We start from the raw sequence: 24,966 nt of genomic DNA, 5'->3' as shown, positions 1-24,966 counted from the left end.
TATGTTTGTGATGTATTTGTGTAAGTGGTAAGTCTATTTTATTTTACTAATATCTATTTTCTATTTTTAACTAATATTGATTAAAATTAAAAAGAAAAGTAAAACTTGGGAAATAAAGAGCAATACACATTATGCTCTTAATTAATGTAAGAATAAATATATTAGCCAAAAAAATAGCTCACCATTTGGTCCCAAGGCTAATTTCTAAACTACTCTCAATATAAACTACCTGAAATTCTTAATGAGAAAAAGTGAATACCTTTGAAAGACATGTAGAATTTAACTTATCAGGAGTATTATTAAAATGTGCTTCATTGGCATTGATGTTTATATAACTATATTGGCAGGTGGCAAACAAATATGCATATTTGAGTTTCCTCTGAGGAATAACGGACTTTTCAGGATAATAAAAAGGAAAATATATTATTTAAAAGCTTTGCATTACTTGGAACAAATAGCCTTAACACAAGATCTTTTATTTGTTTTGTTTTGTTTTATTTTTGTAAAAGCAGTCCCATGGGAGGATTATATCAAGCGTTTAATGATTTTCACTTTTTTTCTCTTACTCCATAATTGAAAACATTTGCCAGCAGTGTTCTCAACTGTCTCTGTCTACAAATACTTCTTTCTGACTATTAAGTAGAAGTCAAATTTGTTAGGCACAAAGGAGACATGGAGCTCTGGGTATAGATTATTTTAACAGGTAGTGAACCCTTATGTAGGCTGCTTCATACTCTGCATAATTTAATACAGGACTCTAGAAATCATCATGACTTTTTTCTGTTCTCTTAGCCAAAACAAAATGGGCTCAGATCCACATATAGGGGAATTTAATAGGCAAACACTTGGTATGTTTTCTTCTGTCAACTAGATAAGTTTAAATTAAATTCCACTGTTTTTATTATCCATTACTTGATGTGTGTAGTTCTCTAATTTTGAATCAATGTGTTAATCATTATATGGAAAACTAATATTAAAAGTGAAAAATATAAAAAAGAATAGCTGAACCTTTATCAGCTACATATTTTATGCAATTAGTTATAACATTGTTTCTATACAGTATATTTTTCTTTTTTTATTTATTTTTATTTTTTTTGTTTTTTTTTAACTTTTATTTAATGAATATAAATTTCCAGTGTACACCTTATGGATTACAATGGCTTCCCCCTCCCATAACTTCCCTCCCACCCGCAACCCTCCCCTCTCCCGCTCCCTCTCCCCTTCCATTTGCATCAAGATTCATTTTCAATTCTCTTTATATACAGAAGATCAATTTAGTATAAAGATTTGAAAAATTTGTACCCACATAGAAACACAAAGTGAAATATACTGTTTGAGTACTAGTTATAGCATTAAATCACAATGTACAGCACATTAAGGACAGAGATCCCACATGAGGAGCAAGTGCACAGTGGCTCCTGTTGTTGACCCAACAAATTGACACTCTAGTTTATGGCGCCAGTAACCATCCTAGGCTGTCGTCATGAGTTGCCAAGGCTATGGAAGCCTTCCAAGTTTGCCGACTCTGATCATATTTAGACAAGGTCATAAAAGACAGGGTGAGGATAGTAACCAATGATCCTAAGAGTGGCATTTACCAGGTTTGAACAATTATACAGCATTAAGTGGGGAAGAGGACCATCAGTACACACAGGTTGGGAGTAGAGCCATTGGTGGTAGAGTAGAGGTTATGATTACAAAGGAATGAGGCCCAAGTACGCTAGTCAGGGTCTAGAACAAAGGACAGAGTCATTATTAGAGGAGCTAAGAAAGGTGCTGTCTAAGCTACAAGTAATTTTTCTGATTGAGAGGCAAATAGAACCTGACAGAAGGGGCTTGATAATAATCTGTTGGGCTTTAGGCCTTGTAAGTTAAGAGGCCCAGACCTACCTATCTCTTCACATGGGGTATATCCGTGTATTTTTCTTTATCATAGCTTAAATATACCTTTTTTTGCATTTTGTTAGTTAATTTTAGCAAGAACTCTGGAAGCAATACTACAGAATAGTTATAAAAATATAAATTATTACTTTTTAATAATTAACATAATTCACATAATGAAATAGCCTCAAGATTTTATATAGAGTTGCATATAAATAATTTTATAACATTTACATCAGTCTAAAAATAATTTTCATCCATATTAATGTTCCATCCTACATCCCTCAAGGCCATTCCCTCAAGAGCTATGTAACCAGAAATATACTTTCTTTAACATATTTTCCTTTTCTTTACATTTCCAGTTAATGGACTGCTAGAACATGTGGTCTTTTGTAAGTAGTTTGTTTTTGTATTGTACAGTACAAAAGTATATAACTGTACAAGTAAATGCAAGAAGATCTTAGGAGGAAGCATCAAGAAGAATAGTAAAGAAAACATCTTTAATTTCTATAACAATGAATTGAGTAATGTGCAGATAATAGGAGAAAGGATGGTGTATGGGTTACAGACAAGTGGAACTTTGTGTAGTATAGCCTCATTTATGATATGTAAATCTGGTACTGTCTTCCATAAGATTTTTTGACAGGAACAACTGGAACATTATAAAAACAATTATCTGGCCTGAATATCCCAGACAATAGAAATCTAGTGATTGTATATTGAAATCCTTGCAAGGCTTGTGGGTTGAGGGGATATTGAAATTTTTAAAGGAATGAAGAGGGTGTCTTTAAGGGATATTTTAGAGGCTGTGGTGGAGGGTAGATGAGGGTTGTTGAGTGTTCTTGATAAAGGGGTCTACTCACCTGGAAAAGATATACAGAGATGGTAAAAGGTGTTTGGGCTTCAGAGGAAGGGATAGCAAAAGCAGAGTATGCAAACAATGGTTGGAAGACTACAAGGAAATGACAAAGTGTTGTTTGTCATATGTCCAGCCCAAATAGCAACATCAGACAGGCTGGTGAGACAAGGAAGTTGTGAGTGAAGAGAGTAGATCCTATTGAGCAGATGAGATGTGTCCTGAGTGGCTCTGAAATATGACCTTTGATCCACATAACAGAGGGAGACAAGGGGACAAAATGCCCTCTGCATTCTGATAAAATTGAATATTTTGTCCCTGTGTCTAATAGAAGGGAGATCGATTTACCTGTTACCTTGAGTCACACTTTGAGTTCCACACTGGTGATGGTGATTGTGGGGCCTAGTAAGTCCTTGACAGCCAGTCCAAGAAGGTTAAAAAGAGGCCCTTCTTGCTGAGGTCTGGAATGGGAAGGAGTGACCTTGATTCCAGAAAGGAGGGGGCATTCTAACTCTCACGGTGCTCTTGTGTTACACGCCAGGCATGGCCGCAGTGGAGACAGGAGATTGGGTCAAGCTCTATCCTTGTTTCACTTGAAACAAGGCCCCAGAGGCTCTGAAGTACATCATCTCTGGTTTTTGTTCTGCCCACTTTGAAGTGCAGAAGCAGGTAGTTGGTATTTAACCTGAACTTATTTAAGATTTGGGGTATTTTATACCTCCTCTCTATTATTAAAGACCTAGGAGGTAGCTCTTTTGAGGTCCTTTTGAGGGATTTGTGATCCATCTTCTAATTTTCAGAGTTTATTTTGATGTCTGGAGATGCCTAGCAAATAAAACAAGTGTGGAGATACAGTCTCCACACTTATGACTCTGGATCTAAGTAGGTATATTTGAGGATTGCCTCCATGAATTGGCTCAGAAAAGCTGCAGGGTTTTCATGAGGCTTTTTCTGACCTCTTGAATTTTACCATAATTTATAGCCCTAAGGGCAACCTTTATAATTTCCTCAAATTACAGGTTAGAAAATGGGCCTTTTTGCCTCAGGCCCTAGAACCAGATTTATAACTTGCTTTGGGATCATTAAGGGAAACTTCATCTGCTCTAGTAGAGTGTTGGTATGGGTTCTGGGTGTAAAAGGAATTGGCACTGGTCATAGTGACAGCCCAGTTAAAGAGGAAACAATAAACATCCTATAAGTAATGTTTAGGAGTAAATAAGGTAAAGAATTCCTTGGCTTACTGGGCAGGGTCTGTGGTGTATGAGCTGAGACATTTTTGATTTGAGCCATACTAGAAAGCGAAAATGAGCCAGCGCCACGGCTCACTAGGCTAATCCTCCGCCTTGCGGCGCCGGCACACCGGGTTCTAGTCCCGGTCGGGGCACCGATCCTGTCCCGGTTGCCCCTCTTGCAGGCCAGCTCTCTGCTGTGGCCAGGGAGTGCAGTGGAGGATGGCCCAAGTCCTTGGGCCCTGCACCCCATGGGAGACCAGGAGAAGCACCTGGCTCCTGCCATCGGATCAGTGTGGTGCGCCGGCCGCAGCGCACTACCGTGGCGGCCATTGGAGGGTGAACCAATGGCAAAAGGAAGACCTTTCTCTCTGTTCTCTCTCTCACTGTCCACTCTGCCTGTCAAAATAAAATAAATAAATAAATAAAAAAAAGAGAGCGAAAATGGAACATGGATATTAATGATACCCTCCACATCAGCACCCACAGAGAGGCATGATAGTGTCAGGTGGCAGGATCTGAGCAGCAGGAGGTATTGTGAGCATGGTCAGGTGATAGGAGGAGAGAAGAAAGAAGACATTGAGAAGGGAACTGAGAAAAAGTTTTGGGAAGAGAGAACAACACCTGTTAGAGTGGCTGCTGGGGGATTAACAGGTGACAGGGAAAGAGACAGCAAGAGGGAGGGGGCAGGGATGAAGAGACTGGGACAAGAGTTCAAAGGGTGAAAAAGATTCCATGGAGGGAGCCAAGGTGGTGTAAGGAGGTGGATGGGAATGGGGTGTGGGGCCATGATCTGGAGGGTCATCTCCAATTCAGACTTCAGAGGTTTAGGCTTTAGAGGTTTCAAATCCTTTCCATGAGACTTAGGTTTTAATGTGTTTATCTTTTCCCTGAGTAGGAGAGTGTGATAGTGTGGGAAGTTGACAGATATAGAAAAACACCTGTACATACAGAGTCTTAGGCCATTTTATATAGTGATTGATGAGGTTATATAATTCTCAGGGAATTCAGGGGTCAAAAGTCTCATTTTTGGACTACTGACTACTATCTGGTTTATCTTGTGGTCAAACTGAATTATAGAAAAATATGTATTTCTTTGCCTTAATTGTTTTAATGTTATGAAAGAGACACACAGGAAGCCATGAGTGTGAAATTTCCACATGGAGAGGGAGTAGGGGTAAGTTCCAGAGAGTCAAAAACTAAAGGAAGAGGGAGACAGAACTTTACAGAACAAACAGATGGATGGAACAGAAATGTAGCAAGGCTCTCCAGATGAGATTCAAAAGAACTCAACTTCCTTCCCAGGATTGTGACTGGTATGGCATGTCAAAGGATCATTGGAGAGGTGGAGGCCCTCCATGGACTTGTCACCTCTAACTCATGTCCTGAACTTCATTATCAAATGCTAGTTTTTGAATTTTTTACAGTTGAAAGAAAGTAGGAGGCAGCCTAGCTTTCTTTTCCTCCTGGTTTGTGTTAAAGCAGACCAGAGGATGCAAGTCAAGGGAGTGCCCATGTCCCATCTCTAATCTTCGGTGGCCTGAACTACAAGTCTATAGTCACAGGCATGTTCTGTAGTAGTTTTTCTAAGGTAGACAATGCCCATGAGGAAAATTATATTCTCACTTTAAAACTTTCTTTCCCTTTGGTCTGAAAGGGAGGTTTTTTTCTACTTACTGTATACTTCGCTGATGGTGAAGTGAATCCAGCTATGAGATTATTATTTAACTTCTTATTTTGGCTATGCTATTACAGAAAAATGTTAGCCATCTCTTTTATAAGGTCTAAAGATTAAATTGTGCATCCTACAGATTCCTTCATAATAGAATTAGTTTCCTACCTTGAAGAGAATAGAGAAATGAAAGAACAAGTTGGGCTTACAATAGAGAATTGAGGGAGCAAGTCCTAGATCGCTTGCTGACATTAGCAATATTACATGAATACTTAGCAAACAGTTTCAACCATTAGATAACAACTTAAGAAAACATTTACCAGAAAGTCCAATGCCTTCTATAAATTTTAAGAATCATGTATTTGAAAACACCTCTTAAATATCTAACATGGTGTAGTTTGTTTAGCCAGTAAACTTAAGCACAACCATGTAAAATGTTTTTAGTTTCTTTCTACCAACACGTTTAAAACATATGATACACAGATTCAGGTCACACAAATTAAAATGTATCTTTGATTGATTTTAGCAGCTTAAATTTATGGACAATCTTATCTATAAGCCATTTAAAATAAAACTCTTAATAAAATTTCCCCATGTGGACATACAATATGTACACACACATAACATAGCATAATAGACCAATATAGCATTTTTTTTTTTAAACAGGCAGAGTGGACAGTGAGAGAGAGAGACAGAGAGAAAGGTCTTCCTTTTTGCCGTTGGTTCACCCTCCAATGGCCGCCACGGCCGGCGCATCTCGCTGATCCGAAGCCAGGAGCCAGGTGCTTCTCCTGGTCTCCCTTGCGGGTGCAGGGCCCAAGAACTTGGGCCATCCTCCACTGCCTTCCCGGGCCATAGCAGAGAGCTGGTCTGGAAGAGGGGCAACCGGGAGAGAATCCGGCACCCCAACCGGGACTAGAACCCGGTGTGCCGGCGCCACAAGGTGGAGGATTAGCCTGTTAAGCCACGGCACCGGCCCAATATAGCAATTTTAATAATAGCTTTTAAAATCTTTAACTCTTTTTGTAGATTGACAATTGATTTGAATTGCTTTTTGTTTTTAGTAACCTCAGTTAATCATACTTTCTCTCAGTTGGTACTGTTAATACATTATTGGCTTCATCTGTTTACAGAGCCGTCCCAAAGTACTGAATACAATAGAAGTGGCTGGAAAAAGTCCATAGGAACCTATAGGAGGACAGCTAAACACAGAACCAACAATGCTTTAGTTTTATGAGCAGCAAATCATATATAACTGTAGATGACAAAAGACTTTAAGTCGCCATGTTTAAAATTATAAACTCATCAACCAACAAGAGGCACTTGCTTACTTCACAGTATTTTTGAAATCACCTGTAGGATTTTACAAGTATTTAACCCTTTAGGCCTCTGGGGCTTTCTCATTAAGCTAACTATCATGTCTAGTAACACAAGATCATTAGACTTTTTAATTCTCAAACATTTGTATTAATAGCATTTTCCATTATAGAAACTTAAAATGAGGAAAAGAAAGCTAGGCATCAGAAGCAATGGGTGGCAGGCCTATTAATGGCTGATCTGTACAGTGATCCGCCCTCAAGCAGACCCAACAGGCCAGTCCACTGCAGTGGCTTTCAATGTGGTAAGCCTGGGCTTCAGCAGAAGTCAGCTTGTGAAGAGCCCTGGCAGCTCTGCCAAGAGTTGGATCACTGGAAATGGACCTGCCCTGGAGTCGAAGGATGCCCAGGTCAGAGCCACAGATCTTATTGGCTCTAAGCTGAAAAGCCCTTCACTCAGCCCAACTTCCAAAGTGACCACTGTAGCTGAGGGGACGGGCAAGTAGGGTCAGCAACATTGCAGGCAGAACTGTAAATTTCTTGTTAGAGATGCCACCTGCATTTACCTGGCCAGCTCTCCTCCCAGGCCAGCCAAGTAATGAAAGTCAACAGAGTGCCTTCCCCTAGGAGGTTTACACCTCCTTTAGGATATACCCCATATGAAGAGATAGATAGGTCTGGGCCTCTTAACTTACAAGGCCTAAAGCCCAACAGATTATTATCAAGCCCCTTCTATCAGGTTCTATTTGCCTCTCAATCAGAAAAATTACTTGTAGCTTAGACAGCACCTTTCTTAGCTCCTCTAATAATGACTCTGTCCTTTGTTCTAGACCCTGACTAGCGTACTTGGGCCTCATTCCTTTGTAATCATAACCTCTACTCTACCACCAATGGCTCTACTCCCAACCTGTGTGTACTGATGGTCCTCTTCCCCACTTAATGCTGTATAATTGTTCAAACCTGGTAAATGCCACTCTTAGGATCATTGGTTACTATCCTCACCCTGTCTTTTATGACCTTGTCTAAATATGATCAGAGTCGGTAAACTTGGAAGGCTTCCATAGCCTTGGCAACTCATAATGACAGCCTAGGGTGGTTACTGGCGCCATAAACTAGGGTGTCAATTTGTTGGGTCAACAACAGGAGCTACTGTGCACTTGCTCCTCATGTGGGATCTCTGTCCTTAATGTACTGTACATTTGGATTTAATGCTCTAACTAGTACTCAAACAGTATGTTTCACTTTGTGTTTCTATGTGGGTGCAAACCGTTGAAATCTTTATACTAAATTGATCTTCTGTATATAAAGAGAATTGAAAATGAATCTTGATGTGAATGTAAGGGGAGAGAGAGCGGGAGAGGGAGGGTTGTGGGTGGGAGGGAAGTTATGGGAGGGGGAAGCCATTGTAATCCATAAGGTGTACACTGGAAATTTATATTCATTAAATAAAATTAAAAAAAAAAAGAAAGTAAGAGGCAGCCAATTAAAGTACTTAAGACTTTTATTCTAGAAAATATGGCATAGTGGAGTTTAGGACAGGACTGTAGGCTGCTGGAGATTGGATGTGAGTGCTAAAGTGAATGTCCAGTCTCCTGGGCAGAGGACATTGGCTTACTTATGTCACTTACTGGGGAGATTATGTGGATGTGATGAAAGGCTTCTTGGTAATGTCACTTATTTCCAACATATTGTCGTCACAGTTTGGAATGTCACAAGTCAGAGTCTATGCTCTGCAATAAAAATTCCACTAGCCTTTAGATTACCTTTATGCACCTGATTTTACTGGGTGTGGGTTTAACTGTTCTAGGCTCTGCGGCATAACAGGTCATAACAAGATATAGAACAATTTTTTCTATGCATAGTGAATAAATAACTTAGACAATCTGGTTAGGAAATCTTTAGCAGGGTCTCAGGGTTTTAAGTAATATATTGTAAATCAATATTAGTACATTTCAGTGCTCTCTTGATCAGTAGTTCCATAAATCCCTGGACATAACAGTTACATCAGATCAGCTGTATATTAACTCAGCTCCTATGCACTGTATTATATGAAGGTGTTTCATGTAAAAATTTCATGAACAATAGAACTTAAATTCATCTTGGTACAATTTTGTTTTTGCAATTCATTCATAGTTCTTTCATAATACACATTTTCAATGAACTTTTTAAGTTCATTCTCTTCCTTGTAGTAAGAGAACTTGTGGAGATAGATAACCCTATTAGAAATGGAGCTTGTATACAGATAAGCATATTGGCCTTTAGTTTTCTCTCACTTTTTAAAGGTGATCCATTACCCCTCTAAATGAAATTAGAAGGAAAGAAATAGAATGGAAAGATGAGGAGATTCAAGATAGTAATTAAGGGGTTGTATCAGTAGCTTAACAAAGTAAAAGTCTGGTTGTCATTGTGTTTTATTCAATTTAATGTCAAGACTATCTGAACATTTTATATGGTCTATTTATTATTGGATTGTAGGTAACCAACAGAAATCTATTGCACTTTGTGTTCCATATTCATTTAACTTCTATCTACTACTAATTTGAAGTGTCAGCATATCGTTTAGATCTAGAAGTTAATAAATATATTCAATTCTTACAATTTCTACAATTTTAAAAATTCAATGCTAAATAATTTTAAAGGTAACAAATTCTCAAAAGGTATGGTGTAAAGTGATTTGGCCTAGCAGTTAAGACATTGCCTGGGATGGCTTCAAAAATGATACTGTTCATCACTAGGGGCAGGGGTTTGATGAGGTGGGTAAGATGCTGCATGTTATGTACACATCCCATATTGAATGCCTAGCTTTAAATCCTGGTCCTGTACCTGAGTAAAGCTTCCTGCTAATGTACATCCTGTAAGGCAGAAGATGATGTCACTCATGTGGGAATCTCAGATTGAATTTGGGGCTCCTGGCTTCAACCTGGACCAGTTCTTATTGTTGTGAGCTGTTAGTGAATGAATTGGTCGATGAGAGATATTCCCTCTCTCTCTCTCTCTCTCTCTCTCTCTCTGTCTTTCTACCACTGCACTAAATGAAATAAATGAATAAAACTTTAAAATGCTTAATACTGGTGCATATGTCTTATTAGAAATTTATTTTTATCACTCTTTTAGTGTATATAGTCTCAAAATAAGAAAATTTGTAATGTATTGACTTCGATTCTCATATTGACTGGTTTATTCCAACATAACAATCTATATGAGATGCTTCTTGTGTAAGCAAAAAGAAAACTCAACCATACATACATAAAAAATGTGTACTACACTGATACATGATATCATTAATTTAATTTCCTGCCTCAATCTGCACTAATCAAAGTAAATAATAACTGAATCAGCAGATGGATGATGTCTCTCTGTCTCTGCATCTCCTCTGTCCTTTTTATTGCTTTTCAAATAAATTTATAAAAACTACACATACATATGCATATAAACATGTAGAAGAATGAAATTAAATCTCTACCTCTCACCATATATAATACACTCAAATGGATACCAGACCTAAATGTAAGACCTGAAACTCTGAAATTGCTAGAAGAAATCACAGGGAGGACACTTCAAGATACAACTATAGATGAAATGGGAAAAGAACTTGAATAGACAATTCTCAGAAGAAGAAATGCAAATGGTCAATAAACATATGGAAAAATATCCAACATCACTAGCGATACAGAAAATATGAAGCAAGATCAAAATGACATATTAACACACCCTTGTTGGAATGGCCATTATTAAAAAGATGGAGTGGAATAAGTGCTGGTGAGTATGTGGAGAAGGGAGGATTCTTATACATGCATGTATGTAAATCAATTTAGCCACTGAGTGAAATTGTACAGAGATTGGTAAAAAATAATTAGAAGTGGAACTTTCAAATGATCTAGGAACAGATCAAAAGTATGTAGTGAATACGTATCCAAACTTAATATATACTCAAAAGACATGAATTCGTTGTATCAAAGAGATACTCACTCTACCATATTTATGCTGCACTGTTCACATTAGACATGACATGGAATCAATGAAGACATTCATCATCAGATAAAATGGATGAAGGAAATGCACACACACATACACACAAGGAATACTATGCATTCACATGGAGAATGAAATTTATCATTTGCATCAAAATGGTTGAAACAGGAAACATAGTGTTAGGTGAAATAGAACAGGCATACAAAGATAAATGTAACATATTCTGTCTCATACATGGGAGCTAACTGAAACTCAGCCAATAGAACAGTCAATTATGACTGATGGAGACTGGGGTGTGAGCGGGGGGCGGGGGATAGAAGGAGTTTGGATGGTGGTAATCAAATTAGTGTCCTATCAAGGAATGAGTTTGTAATGTTACATAGCATAGTAAGTATATTATACCTCATAATAACCTAGTATATGTTGAAACAACAAATAGAAGAGAGAATCTCCAAACTTTGATCAAAAGCAATGTCAAATAGAAGCAATTTTGGAGATCCAAGAAGGTTCAGTAGATGGAAGTCAGATTGACACCAGCTACAGAAAAGTTCACCAGAAAAATCAAAGAATTGACTACATTCACAGGGCCTAAAGCAAAGAAATTTTCAACCAAAAATAGAACAGAACAGAGACTCCATGGAGCAGTGATGGGGGAGGACAGAATACAGAAGCTGTTCATGTACTGTAAATAATTCTTACATATACATGCCTGGTGCCCAGCTAAGAAGTGCCATCTTACCATGCAAGGTGATGGGATTCTGCCATGGCCTATACCATGGGTGACTTTGACAGTCCTCACGGACTTTGAGTTGGGCCTGGGGAACTCACAGGGCATGGAATAACTACTTAACCCCTACAGGAAGACAAATTTCCTTCTCCCCCTTCACCCTAACCAGTCTCAATTTGTTGTATTGGAGCTGCAGCTCACCTCTATGCTGACTTGAGATTGAGCTAGGGATGGGGCAGTTTGCAGGGTGGAGAGTGCACCCACTGCACTCTGTGTGAGAGTCCTTGGCATAGGCCACAGAACTAAGAGGGACATGTGTTGTGGCAGGGTTCCTGTGCACCCATGTGGAATCACAAAAGAAACTCAGATTTCCCTAGACAATGGGGACACACCTCATGGAAGACTTGGGTTGTAGAGTATATAAAGCCACAATCAGAGATAAAGGAAGGAAAGTGGATCCCCAACACAAACCGTGAAAAGTGACTGCCCCCAATTATCTGGTGAAGTAGCTGTGAGCTGTTATCTTGTCTAGGAAGGGAAGATGTCTTAAGCTCTGCTTGCTGTAACTTCAGTCATAAACCTGTCCTATAAATCTGCCCCAGGTATCTCTTTTATAAATATACCAGACCCACCAACCCCTGGAAGTGTGGTCCTAAGTCACTTAGGCTGCAATTTAAACCCACCAAATGTTGTAATGGTTAAGGTATGACACTGAAGAACCTATAAACATGGAAAGACACCTAGGCTCAGGCCTCAGTTCTCAGGAAATGATTGCCACTGAGCCCGCTGGCATTAATAAACTGTTTTCAATCCCCAACTGTCTCTGGTGCCTGTTGTAACAAAGGGATTTTTCCCACCCCAGGATTCTATAACTGGGTGGGTGAGGGTTCTGTGTGGTGTGGATGTCTGGGTTTGTGGACAGCCTTAGCATGATGAGCTCATCTATGCCGTGATTCAACTGGCTCACCTTGGAATGCAAAAGGGCTAGGATTTTGAACAAAGTAGCCAGCTCCAATATCCCTCTTTCCTATTGAAGGTAGCCATAGATACTATACCATTTCCAACTTGAGTGCCACATGGGACTTTTGCCACCCACACAAATAGTGGCCAGAGCTACCAGTCTCCACCCAGCACATACTCCTGCAACTCCAGCGCATGTGTAAGACACTCCACCAACCCAAAGAAGCCAATTCCCAAGAATAAATCTGTTATTAAAAGGAATCCATCAGGGCTGGTGCTGTGGTGTAGTGGATAAAGCCACTGCCTGCAGTGCCAGCATCCCTTATGGGCACCAGTTCGAGTCCATACTCCTCCACTTTCTATCCAGCCCTATGCTGTGGCCTGGGAGAGCAATAGAAGATGGCCCAAGTCATTGGGCCCCTGGTCATGCATTGGAGACCTGGAAGAAGATCTTCCTGGATCCTGGATTCAGATCATCACAGCTCTGGCTGTTGCAGCCAATTGGGGAGTGAACCAGCAGATGGAAGGTCTCTCTCTCTCTCTGCCACTCCTTCTCTCTCTCCTTCCATTCACATCCTTCCACCCACCCTTCCATTCACATCAAGATTCATTTTCAATTCTCTTTATGTACAGCAGATCAGTTTAGTATATATTAAGTAAAGATTTCAACAGTTTGCCCCCACATAGCAACACCAAGTGAAAAAATACTGTTTGAGTACTAGTTATAGCATTAAATCACAATGTACAGCACATTAAGGACAGAGATCCTACATGATATTTTTAAAAAATTGATTAATTTTCCATGCAATTTCCAATGTAACACCAAGTTGCTTTTTTTGTTTGTTTGTTTGTTCTAGTACTAGTGGTTGAACTCTGTAATTAACACACAATTATTCTTAGGTGTTTAAATTTTAACTGAAAAATGATCCCTGTTAAATATAAGAGTGGGAGAAAGAGAGGGAGGAGATGTACAATTTGGGACATGCTCAATCGGACTTACCCCAAATGGTGGAGCTAGAAATGTGCCAGGGGATTCCAATACAATCCCATCAAGGTGGCGTGTACCAATGCCATCTCACTAGTCCACGTGATCAATTTCAGTTCACAATTGATCACACTGATAGGTCTAAGAGTCAAAGGGATCACACAAACAAGACTAGTGTCTGCTAATACTAACTGATAGAATCACAAAGGAAAAAAAAATCCAACATGGGAAGCGGGATACACAGCAGACTCATAGAATGGCAGATGTCCTAAGTAGCACTCTGGCCTCAGAATCAGTCCTTAAGGCATTGAGTATTTTAGGCATGGAAAGCCAAGACATTCTGGCAAAAAAAAAAGAAAAAGAAGAAGAAGAAGAAGAAGACCTAAATGAAAGATCTCTGCGAATGAGATCCCAGTGGAAAGAACTGGGCCATCAAAAAGGAGGTACCTTTCTCTGAAGGTAGGAGAGAACTTTCACTTTGACTATGACCCTGTCGGAATAAGATCGAAGTTGGCGAACCCTAAAGGCTTCCATAGCCTTGGCAACTCATGACTAGAGCCTAGGGAGATTACTGATGCCATAAACCAGAGTGTCAAATGGTTAAGTCAACAACAGGAGTCACTGTGTACTTATGTCTCATGTGGGATCTGTCCTTAATGTGTTGTCCAATGTGAAGTAAGGCTATAACTAGTACTGAAACAGTATTTTTACACTTTGTGTTTCTGTGTGGGTGCAAACTGATGAAATCTTTACTTAGTATATACTGAATCGGTCTTCTATATATAAAGATAATTGAAAATGATCATTAGCACTTTTTAGCAATAATAAGCACAAGATAGCTGAATCCAAGGAAAAGATTTCTGAAAAATTATATACAGTGACTCAATTATGAAAGCAACAATATTTGCCTTTTTATTGCAAAACTCAGTTATCACAAAAGCTTTGTGAAACAAGCAGCACCTAGAGAGAGAACTTAGAATACACGAATAAAATAGAAGTGTCTGATGATGTTATAAGAAATACTTGTTGATTATTGTGTAGAAAGTTGGAGAATCTAAAATAACATTTGAGTGTACTTATTGAAATTTAAATGATTTCATAGTGTCATTCAATGTCAATTTATATCTCCTTCTAATTTCCTTCTGCTCTTCTGGAGAAGTCAAAATGATAAATCTTACCTTTCCTAGATTCCTGACTGCCTGAAGTTGCAGGTGCGATTTTGATTTGCAATCAAATAGAATTAGATGAGAAGTGAAATGTGAGGCAAAACAGTCCTGGTTATAAAGCCAACATCAGTGTCATAATATTGCTGAATGAGCTGAGAATTGTTTTGGGAAGAGCGATGCCATTTATACCCACTTTTGTTTTGTGGTCTTGGTTCTGTTTCATCCAAGTTTGTTTTCCCATCTGTGTCTATTCCCTTTGTCATTTTCTGTAATTGAATTAATACCCTCAGAAATTGATTTCTGCTTAAACTATCTATACACATTCAGATGCTCAAATTCCTTGAAACTGAATTCTTTGTTTTTTTATTTGTTTGTTTGTTTTTACTGTTCTGACAGTCTTGTATTTTCTTTTAAAGAAGAAACAGAATGCAAGTATTAAAAAGCACTAGCAGGAATCAGTTAATTGAAGATACAGCTTCTTAGTTCCAATAGCATTTGCAAAGAAAACCACTTATGGGGAAGGAATGGATAAGGTGAGGGGAGCAATTTGTAATAACTGGAATCCCATCAGTGTGTACACAAAGTCTCATGAGGTTATTTTTTAAATTTATCCTTTACTTGGTCAATTTTTTCCTCAAATACTACCATTTTTCTTTGACTTTTTTCCTCAAAGTATAAAAAGTATGAAATGTTAACAAGCTCTTACATTGTACATTTAGCAGTGTGCAATTCAAGTATTATAGAGCCATCTACCTACTGATAAAACCCATCAAATCTTGGATTATTTAATAATATACAAAATATCAGGGCACAGAAAACTAAATGTTAGGCCATCACAAAACACACAAAACACCAGAGTAAGGGAAAGGGTTTATTGGGGAAAACCCAGCAGATGGGAAGGAAGGGGTGGAGAGGGAAAAAAGAGAGAAAAGGAAAGTATAAGAAAGAGAGAGACAGAGAGGAGAGCAGCTAGTGATGAGAAAAGAGAGAGAGCAGAGAGAAGAGAGACGAGAGGGGGAGAGAAGAGGAGAGCAGAGAGCACAAAGAGAGAGTGAGAGAGAGTCACATGTAACAAGAGAGCGCATGTCTGGGAAGTGGGTCTAATATCCCTTTTCCAGGGGGCGGTCAGGGAAGTAGGAATAAAGAATCCCATTAGGATGGGGGTGGAGCTTGACGACAGTGATTAGGCCATGTGGCCACCTGACTTCCAGCAATGGTGGCGGGCGCTAGAGCCTAGGATGGGGTCAGGGTATAGATCGCGCCATAGATAAAACTGCCATTTTCCCAACACTAAAACCCACTTCTTTTGTTACACATAAGATTCAAATATTCAATATAAAGAAAAACAATCATTTTGGCTCTCTTTTACATGTGCATGTTGATACACTTATTAAAATATTCCTGTATAAACCTGTTTGGTCTTCACTATTTCAAGTCAGGTTTACAACCTCAAAACCAACTATCCAGACAAAATAGATAATCACAAAGATTTTCTCTTTTCCACCTCCCTAACCCCAAGAACCATGAAGTCAATTTTACAACATGATTCCAAACCCTAGACTGTGATGACAAATGCTAGGTCCAATTTCTTTGTAATCCTTTTTGGTGTGGCATACTTAGCAGAATTAATGTGTGGAAGCCAGCATGGATCCTTCAAACCAAATTGCATATCATTGCATGTGATGTGTAATGACTTGTATAGTGATAGATTTTGGCTTCAATCTACCGCCATTCAATCCTTCACTTAATTTCAGCCTGGAATCTACAGTTCTTTTCAAATCTCTTTGCCAACAAAGTTCAAAGTCTCTGAACGTGGTTGAACCTCCAGAGAGGACAATACTCTTGTAGACAGGGCATCTAACAATAGGACAATTCTGAATTACTTCATCTACAACTTCTGAGATAGGTTGTGTAAATCTGGATTAGCAAACTCTGGATGAAGACAGATTTCAGATCCCAGGAATCTCTCCCAACCAACATCAATGGAAAATTCTTTTTTAGAGATAGCATTGATCCCAGTATACTGCTTAATCCACTTTGACCCATCTATGTCATACTTATTAAATTCCTTCACTAAATCTGGGCAGAATTAACTATAGCGCTCCTTTACAGCCTTATAAGTTTCTAGGGATTGTTCTAGAGGGATTCCTACTTCTTCATCTCTCAGCAGTTGCTGAATAAAGTATGTTATATCTCATTGTGTGACTCAAATGTGTTTAATACAGCTGCCAATCACAAACCCTTCAGCCATAAGAATGACATGAGTGACACCGTCTCCACTGTCTATTACCGTACCAGTTAATGTTCGTTCTCCTACATGTCTTGCTGTCCAGGATGCAACTAAGGCAAGAACAACCTGCACAGCAATTTACAAGCCTGGAACATTGAAAGACTCAAACATTATTTCAGCAGTATATTCCCTGGAGTATTCCATGGAGTTTCAGTCCATATAAAATAAGGATCTTCAGGTTCTGCCCTTAAATATTTAAAGATCATGTGTTCCATAAACTTTTCCATCAAATCCCAATCTTCAACTATACCATGGTGAATTGACCGCTTTGTTGTTTTTCTATTGCTTCATCACTATGGAAGAAGTCTAGGTCATCAACACCTTTTATCACCCTCCTTAGTGCTTGATCACCCACTTTTGCTGACTCCTTAATACCGATAGAGCAAGGAATGACAAACTGCGGTTCTGTATTTCCAGCATATCCTAGTTTTGTATACCCTGTGCCACAGTCCACACACAGGCCTGCGGCCGCCTTGCCATCTTCCTCCTCTGCTGCTGTTGCTGCTGCCACCCTCTGCTCTGTGCTGTTTGAGTCCAAGGCTTGGTGGCAGGAGATGGGTACTATCTAACCATCCACAGGCAGGCCGCCTCCTCCGTCGTGGGGAAAGCTGGCAAGCTGAAGCAGTAGAAACAAAGGAGCAGCTACAGAAACTGAATTCTGATTCTTGTATACAGCAAATGTGACTCCAATGCTATGTACAAGATTTCAACAGTTAGGGAAAATTTGGTTACATATGGTACAAGTAAACCAATGTGTTTTGCATTATCACAGTTAAGAGCACATACGAAAAACAGAGTTCTGATTGAGTCTGGTCACAAGTCACAAATGGAGTTTGATGAACACAAAAAATTTCAGGTTTCTGACTAGAATATTGTCAGTGCTTGTCTAACACTCAAAATTCAATCTCCAACCTTACTGGGAGACATTGAAATTCCCAGCATTCTTCCTTAGAGATGTCAACAGCCAAAATATAACCTCCTCAGGCAGAGCTAACCCTCTCCTCAACTGCATTGATTCCTCCACACTAACAGAAATGCCACAACCAGTAGGGGATGGCCCCAGTCCTTGAGCCCCTGCACCCCAGTGGGAGAGTTGAAGGAAGCTCCTGGATCCCGGCTTTGGATCTGCCCAGCTCTGGCCATTGGATGGCAGTCTGTCTCTGTCTCTCTGTCTCTCTCTCTCTCTACCTCTGCCTCTCTGTAACTTTGACTTTCAAAAGATAAATAAATCTTAAAAAAAGAATAAAAGGCAGTGGTCCAAAATGGCTGAGGCTCACATCCTTGTTCCACCAAAATTCAGATCTCTTTTAACCAAAATAAAGGTATCTTTCAATTCCTTTTTTCCAGAAACTTTTGTAGTACTTTCTCAGAATAATAATGGGAAGAATAGATTGATAATATCCTAAAAATTAGCCTACTTCTATTGATATGGGAATAATCAGGGAGATAGGATTAGGTCAATGAGCTGGAGGCGACTGAATTTACCCCTAGGAGATCTCACCTGTATCCAACCACCTGTCAATCAGACTATGTAACCACTCGCCTTTTGGAAGTGGATAAGAGGCTGGAGAGGGCTCAGCTGGCCACCCGTGCTTGTTCTCCTGCACTGCCCATCTTGCCACCTGCCACCACTCTCCTGCCCATGTGCCCTCTCTCACTTGCTGTCTGGCCTGCTCCCTGGAAAAGGCTGGTATGTAAGTCCCCATTTATTTTTTCTGACCTATTTCCCTAAATAAAGTCTTCACTTTCCAAATCAATCCTGGACTTCACCATGTTGCCTGTCTCATTTGGGCCAGTGCTTAGAATTCTTATCTAAGGAAACGGCAAGAACCCGAAATATTAAATTTTGGATTAAGTAAACCCATAACACTACCATAGTCTATTTAAATAAATAATTTATTTCTATAAAAAGTTGACAAAATAAGCACTTAGAAAACAAAAAAAGTGTTGAAGCAGGTTAAGCTGTTGCCTGCTGTGCCCACATCCTATTTCCAAATGTCTGAGATAAAATTTCAGTCCCTCTGCTTCCCATTCACATTCCTTCTAATGCATCTGGGGTGGCATGGGTCCCTGCCACCACTTAGACCCGATGGAGTTCTGGGCCCCTGGCTTCAGTCAGTCCCTCAGTCCCACCCCTGATAGTTATGGATCTCTCTCTCTCTCTCTCTCCCCCTCTCCCTCTCCCTCTCCCTCTCCCTCTATTCCTCTTTTTCTGTGTTGCTCTGCCTGTCAAGTAGATGAAAATAAATAACTAAACATTTTTTTAAAAGAAAGCAAAAGTATCAAATTTGAGGCTAGGATAGGGATATAGATGACAGATGTCTTTTGTCTATTCTACTCTGATATAAACTAGTGTGTTTATATCATCATAGGATAACATGTACAAACAGGCTGCATCAGAATGGGAGCTGGGCCTCTCAATTCATCAGTTACATAAGCTATAAATAAATTCATGAAACTCTAGTAGCATAAGAATGACTGTTTCTTGATAAAGTTTAATGATTAAAAATGGCATAATTAGATTAGGAAACCAGAGCTGTATTAAGTAATTTTATTTGAAGTGATGATTTGCATAGGTAAATAGTAATTATGCAAGTTGAAATTCAGTCACGCCACTGAGATCAACTGAAAGCACTGACCTTAATATATATTTAACTTAGGTAAAAATAGAAATTTTTTTCTGAATACCCAAAGTCATATGTGTACATTCAAAGTGTCACAAGCAACGTGTGAGGGAATGAGAATCAGCTTAGCTCTATTTCTCAGAAAGGCTTCCAATTTACACAGAATGTAGTATTTCTTTCAGAGTGGTGCCGTGAACATGAAAATATCAATCCAAGTAAAAGGAGTTGCTATCATGTCACTTTAATGATATGAGATTCTGTGGAACCAGGAGAGATAAACAGTGAAAGACAAAATTTGCTCTTATGCATTACTATGTCTGGTAATGAAAACTATTTTTCCCATGCAAGTAAGCAATAAATGCAATTTCTTAAAAGTATTGTTTGTATATAACATCTCACAGCCCTAAAACTGTGTATCTGAATATTTTGCTTTCTATATCATGAATATAATAAAATATAAAATAATTCCATGTACCAATATTCAGTTAGCTTATGAAGTGCTTAATGAAGTTTACAATGCAAAACTCACATTAATTTAATTTCCTTTATATAAAATCTTTTTAACCTACAGTAATGAGCACAGCAATCAAAATGGGTTATGAAGGAAAAGGCAATCAATTGGCAGCTGAGTTAAAGGTATAATTGTATACAATGTATACATTGTATATAAGTGTATACACATTGTATAATTTGTATAAACATGTTATTCTGTGCCTGGGTAAACCAGGCTGACAGGCAGGTAGCTTATTCAAAAGGACATCTAGGATTAAAGTGTAATAACCATTGTAAAAATTATTGTAAGGGAATTGACCTTTTCCTGTATTACAAAGAGAATTTTTTCTAGAATATTATTTGAACTTATCATTGATTTTTAATACTTTGTTAAATTATTAATACTGAAGACACATGCATAAATTAAATGAACCAACTGCACCAAAATGGGTGATAAGATAGAGTCATAACAGTATTAATAAAATGCAACACTGCCCCGTCATAAATAGCATTTGTTTCAAAGCCTGAGACAGGAAAACTGTAATGTTTCATACAACATTTTAAACAAATATGGAAAAAAAAGAAATTTCTAAGGATGAAAAATGATTATCAACTGGAACTATTGAATATCCAAACCTTTCCATAAATTGTTGAGTAATATCATTAATTCATCCAGTGCGTTAATAGAAAGAAATACATAAAAATATGAACATTTTAAGGCTCAACTTAAAAAGATAAATATGGTTTAGATGAATCAATGACAAATGAATAAACCAGCCTGAGTTTACAATACAAATGATATTAATGTGACTGTTCTGAAATTTAATCCTTTATTTTGGTCATCTTCATTCTCAATGAACTGCTATAAAATTATAATATTTGATTTTTTGAGCATTATATTAATTTTATATACATTTTTTGCATTTATCCCATGAGTTGCCCCATTTGGAAAATTGTATTCAGGTAATTGGAAATTATTTCTTGGTTGCACAATGGTTATAGCTTACATCATGATTTCAAAATGCAACATTTACTAAAAGACCAAAAGAATGAATGAAAATAGTATTCAAACTATGATGCAGATAGAGAAACAAAAATGTCTAGGTATTATCAGTGGTAAGTATCAAAGAGTGCAAGGATTTTCAATTATAAAATACAGTTTGCACTGTAGGATTGTTTCTTATAATAATATTATCATTCCTTTTCATAATAACAGTGAAATCTTATTCAATTTCCACTCTTTTTTTTTTCTTTTATTTTTAACAGGCAGAAGTGGATAGTAAGAGAGAGAGACAGAGAGAAAGGTCTTCCTTTTTGCCATTGGTTCACCCTCCAATGGCCGCTGCGGCCGGCGCACCGCGCTGATCCGAAGCCAGGAGCCAGGTGCTTCTCCTGGTCTCCCATGCGGGTGCAGGGCCCAGGTACTTGGGCCATCCTCCACTGCCTTCCCGGGCCATAGCAGAGAGCTGGCCTGGAAGAGGGGCAACCGGGATAGAATCTGGCACCCCAACCGGGACTAGAACCCAGTGTGCCGGTGCCGCAAGGCGGAGGATTAGCATGTTAAGCCACGGCGCCGGCCGATTTCCACTCAATTTTTGAAATATAAATAATCATACTTAAATCATAATGATTTATCTGTCTATGGCTAGGAAACAATTCAGTTGCTGAGGAGCAAACCAAGGATTTGGGAATACTAGGAAATGGCATAGATCTGGGGCTTGGCTTATGTATTTAGTTCTGAAGGCATAAAGGCTAACTGAAGCATGATAACATAGTTGAAAACATTGTTCTTTCTTGTGATAGAATAATTTTGATATACAAAAATCTCCTTTCAGTTTGGCATGGAAAAATGGCTGAAATCTATGTTCATGAAGTTCCATGGATAGCCACAAATGAAAGCACATGTATAGTTTTACTATTTTTGTCCAAGTGTAATACTAAATCTATAAGACTTAATGATATGTAATGAGAAAGATTTAATTTTATGATTATGGTCATAGTGTACTCACCTTCCTTTACCAAGTTATTGGCAATTATATAGATTCTCTTTAATTTAATCTTCAGGTATGAATGTACATGAGAAATGGAATTAAAATACGATTAATTTGGTAAAAAAATGAAAACCATGACTATTAGGAGTCTTCAAAAAGTTCATGGAAATTTATATTTAATAAATCAATGAATTTTAAATATTGGTAACCAAAGTAAACTTGTTTAATTCCATTTTCTATACTTTTTGATATCCTATTATAAGTTTACCTTATTGCTTATGTATTTCCATTCATAGAAAATAAATCTATAAATCTAGTATTACAAAAATTGTATGGTTTTTGGGAATCTGGTAATAAAAGCTTCTATTAAAGACTAAAACTGATGTTTCAACTCTGTTTTATAATATTTCAAAAATCTGTTTACAATATTACTACATGAAGACTTAAAAACAACGCAGAGATGAGATTTGCTTCAAAATCCAAAGTTGATTTCTAATTTCTAACCATTTATATAAAGGCAAAAAGTGGCTACCTATTTCAGTAGAAGATTAAAATCATTCATGTTTTTGGATCAAATTATGATGGGGTTAAGTAAAATTAAAATGCATCTCCTTGGTAAACATATTAATTCAAATGCAGTCATGTAATTGGAATGTTGAATTATTAGATGGAGATTAGATGAGTTTTCTTGGCTGAATGAATATTCACTATACATCCCAAGACACATTCCAATCTCATCAACATTCTAAATGTGCTCCTCTTGATTTATCATATTTTTATCATATTTTTCTTACCAACAATTCCTATATTCAAGCAAACTCTATATCTATCACTTATTTCATTGGAAGTGATGGAGTTAAGATCAAGTTTTTTCTAATTAATTTTAGTCTAGGTAGCAAACTTTGCTCCAACAACTGGAATGAATTATTATCCGAATGTTTTAATTAAAAAATGTGGAAATGCAACTAAAAGTCACAATGCAGTTACTTCCTTTTATAGTAGTTCATTTTACTTTTTTACAAATTTTTGAAAGAAAAATAAGGAACGAGGAGGAAAGAGGGTGAGACTAAGGGAGGGAGGGAGGGTAGGGCAGAAAGTATTATTATGCTATTAAAACTATATCTAAGAAATACACGAAATTTGTTACCTTTATATAAATAAATTTAAAAAGCAGTTCAGAAGATTTCTAGCAAACTGTTAAGAGTGGTTAAACAGAATAACTTAAAAGCCTTTTGACAAGGTTATTAAATAGACAAAAGAAACCTACATTTTTGGAAAATTTACAAAAATATTTAGGCATGCAATTGACCCTTTCTAAAAACCAAATAGTTTTGCAATTTACTAATTTTATTTTATTTATTTTTCCTTTTAAATTTTATTTATTTGAAGGCAAAAAGAGAGAGGCAGAGATCTCTCAGCCACTGGTTCACTCCCTAAATTCCACAATAGCCAGTCGGGGGCTGGCCCTGGATGCAGGAACCCAATATGGGTGTTCTGTGAAGGGAATAGAGGAAAGTATCTAAAAACCTGAGCCATTACCTTCTATTCAAACAGAGTAAACATTAACAGGAAATTAGAATCAATAGAGGAGCCTGGACTCAAACTAAGGAACTCTGATATGAAATGTGAACATCTCAAACACTATCTTAAACAATATAGTGTACTCGTACCTCTGCCAATTTTATTTACATGCATTTTAATTCATGGATAACATTCACGTTATACAACTTGGACTCTAATATGCTAGTGACACTAAAGAATATTTGAGATTATCCAAAAGAAGAGAAATGTTTTAAATTTCCTTTCCATTCAGCAAGATTACAACAATCTATTTTTAATAACATTATTAAAATGTCTGGAAACTGAAATCCAGACTAAATATTATATTTGCTGTGTTTTTCATTACTCATTTTTATTGCACATTATAAAATCAAATTGTCATTAATGTCATTGATGGACAGACATAATACTGCACAGACTATGGGATTAGGAAGCATAGGATAACATCAACACTCACATTTACCAATGTAAGAAACTTGGTCCTGTTATTCAATGTTTTATGCTTCCGTTTCCTTTCATGGAGAATATAAATAATATTAAGTTTTCCACTTCAGAGAGCTCTTGAAGAGAGCAAATAGATCATAGTGAAGAAAGCACTTAAGACAGATTCTCATATACTGATACCTTTTTTTTTTTTTTTTTTTTTTTGACAGGCAGAGTGGACAGTGAGAGACAGAGAGACAGAGAGAAAGGTCTTCCTTTTGCCGTTGGTTCACCCTCCAATGGCCGCTGTGCTGTGGCCGGCGCACCGTGCTGATCTGAAGCCAGGAGCCAGGTGCTTCTCCTGGTCTCTCATGGAGTGCAGGGCCCAAGCACTTGGGTCATCCTCCACTGCCTTCCCGGGCCATAGCAGAGAGCTGGCCTGGAAGAGGGGCAACCGGGACAGAATCCGGCGCCCCGACCGGGACTTGAACCCTGTGTGCCTATGCCGCAGGTGGAGGATTAGCCTATTGAGCCGCAGCGCTGGCCTGATACCCTTTAAATAGAAGTTATGATGCAGCATGTGATTTTGAAACCATCTGATTAAATTGGTGCAATCAATCTGCTTGCAATAGGCAATCATTTCTCATTGCATTTAGAGCAAAAGAACCAATGAAGGCAAATGTTTAGCCTAGAAATTCAGACATCGATTAACATGCTCACATCCCTTATCAGGGGTATTTGGGTTCATTGCCTGGCTCTGATTCCTAATTCTAGCTTTCTGCTAATATACACTCTGGGAAGCAGCAGCTATGGTTCAAGTAT

General features: G+C 38.1%; 1 pseudogene; it reads right to left on the bottom strand.

Moving 5' to 3' along the window:
* Positions 1 to 16,299: 16,299 nt before the first annotated feature.
* LOC133750730 (actin-related protein 3-like) lies at positions 16,300 to 18,760 on the bottom strand (annotated as a pseudogene).
* Between the last annotated feature and the right edge of the window lie 6,206 nt (positions 18,761 to 24,966).

This window comes from Lepus europaeus, chromosome 2 (assembly GCF_033115175.1).
Source record: "Lepus europaeus isolate LE1 chromosome 2, mLepTim1.pri, whole genome shotgun sequence".
In the NCBI taxonomy this organism is placed as follows: Eukaryota; Metazoa; Chordata; class Mammalia; order Lagomorpha; family Leporidae; genus Lepus; species Lepus europaeus.
Note: the sequence above shows the minus strand (reverse complement) of the source record. Positions and strands in the feature narration are given on the sequence as shown.